The sequence below is a fragment of the Eimeria acervulina genome, genomic scaffold (genome assembly GCF_000499425.1).
Source record: "Eimeria acervulina Houghton genomic scaffold, Eah_scaff14, whole genome shotgun sequence".
NCBI lineage: Eukaryota > Apicomplexa > Conoidasida > Eucoccidiorida > Eimeriidae > Eimeria > Eimeria acervulina.
In genome coordinates, this window is record NW_013549223.1 from 1 (window position 1) to 2,472 (window position 2,472).

Genomic DNA, 2,472 nt, shown 5'->3' on the forward strand with positions numbered 1-2,472 from the left:
TTTGTTTTGTTTGTTTGTTTTGCCCTTCCCGCCCCCCCCGTCATGCTTATCTGCTAGCAGTATTATTTATTACTATGCAGACTCGCCGTGCCCACACTGTGTGCTCGCATCTTTTTCAAGAGGCGCCAAACAGTTATCAGGATGCAGCCTGTTGCAGTCTTTCACCAACACCGCGATAACCGACTATCCGGCAGTCCAAAATTAAGTATCAACAGCAAGACATCTTAAATAATAGCAGTCTGCAATCATTGAAAAATATGGTCTTCAGCTAGAGCAAATAACGCATGTAGCATGCTAGCTGGCGTCTTGGAGACGCCTGAGCACCGATACCTCCCGTCCAATACAGATAGAGGGCTGGGTGCCATTTGAGACTATCGTTGCTAGCTGCAATTACTCAGGGTGAAGAAGTGTCAACTGTTTTTCTTTGCAACGCAAGCTGCAGTTTCAAACAGAGCCCAGACGCAAAGGGCTTGGAAAGAACGTCTACAGACGGGGTGCTTCCGAAGTAGTTTGCAGTGGTGCGGAACTGCTAAAAGGGCATTCAGCTCTCAACTGGACAAAAGACAAAGCGAACGAAGCGGCACGAGAACTCACTTCTCTGCACACCAGGCTTTCCGTGCGCAGCGAGACCACCCTCTCAGGGCCCTCATGAGATGTTGAGAAATGGAACCACCTCCAAAAAGGCCAATGAAATAAACATTCGCTTTCCTGGTTGCACGCACCCTCACGCACAGCAGTCCCTGTTCTTGGAGCTTACGGGGAAGGGATGCCCCCCTGGAAAGGGTTGCAGCACGTTCTGCTGCAATAGCGTCTGCACAAGCTGCATCAACGTATGCACTTTCAAGCCCCGTTATAGCAGGTGCGCATGCGGAGCCAACACCTACATGTTATTTCAACTTATTCGGTCCTTCCGCGGATAAGCGACCTGCTAGTAGGAACGGGATTCAAAATTGCAGCTTCCTGCAGCTGTAGTACGTTTACCGCCCAGTAGTTGATTCCTTTGTTGCCGTGGTCAGACTAGCTTGATTTCGGCAGGTGTGATTCCTTCTTGAGGCCAGTACGATGGAATACATGCATTTCTGTGTCGCTCAAGGCAGCGACGCTTCGTAGTTTTGGGCTACTACAAGTCCTTTTCCAGTGAGAATTTGCCCTACGTTTTTCATCATAGACGAAACTGCAGCTAGTTGGAAAAAGCAGTGTCGCGTCGCCTCCTGACGCGAAGAACGTAGCACTCCCTTCTGAATGATGTGTGCGCATGCCTTATTGACTATGGCAAGCCCAGGATCAAGGCCGAAGTGGATTAATCCAATGTAAGATTTTCCAACCATGTTAAAGTGGCAAATTGCTAGAATGATGCTGCATCCTAAAATTTATATTTTCGAGCTTGTGCTGTCCCCGAAGAGCAATGCTTCGCTAGCTACTAGACAAACCCGTGTCATCTTCGTGCAGGAACTTTGGGAGAGTACCTAGCAGCCTGTCCTGTGCAGTAAACCTTGCTGGTCATATTCACTACTGTGACCTTTGAAAAGCGCAAACTGAACTTGGAGACAATCTGCCAGTGGGATAACCGGCAAGTGAGGTGTTTTTACCTCCCCGTTCGTTGGATGCCTTAAAATATTCTTACTACCGTTATCCGCGCCGCATGCGCCGCGTCGCGAAGCCATGCCTTTGCAATCCCGTGAATCTGGGGGAGTCAATTACATTCCTAAATAATGGGGCCTGAGTTGTTGCACCAAAAGTGGTTTCCCCTCAATGTACTTCCTGTTGAACGTTTAGTTACCAGATTCTCTAGTTACCAGATTCTTGTGCTGTCACGGTTTGCGCTTGTTTTCGATCCGTGGGCTCAGTCTGTGCTCACATCACAAAGGCTCATAGGCTGCAACTGCGAATCATGTTAAAAGCCCTGCTGACCTTGCTAACAGGGTTGTAAAATGTCATCATCGCTCCTCAGATTAGGTTCGGGATTCCGAAGAACCTGCTTGTTTCTGGCCGTGCCGTTGCCGGACCAAATTTGTTCTGTGCAGCATGCAGACAGGACTCGGTTCGGCTTGACCTGCTTATGCAGTAGATTTATTTTGCCACCGTAGCGCTCCTGTTTTCATAGATAAAATTCTATCGTTGTAGCCTTCCCTGCTTAGCATTTCGTGTTTCCGGCATTGCTTCCCTTTGCAAGCCCAGCATTCAGACCTCATTTCACTGCAGGAAGCTTCCCCAGTCCGGATGCCTTTCGAAAGAGGCACACACGCTAATCAAAGGAGCCCTTGTTTGGTTATTCACACCTCCTTTGAGACGCATGTCAAGATATGGGTTTTCAGAAACACGCAGAGCAATCTGGCCACACTTGTCTGTAGGCATCAGCCTCAGATGATACATCTTCAGCATATCGCACACCAGAGCAAGCATTATTCACACTGGCCTACAGACAGCAACAACACGAATGTTTTTAATCGTGTCCTTTTGTTGGAAGTGCGT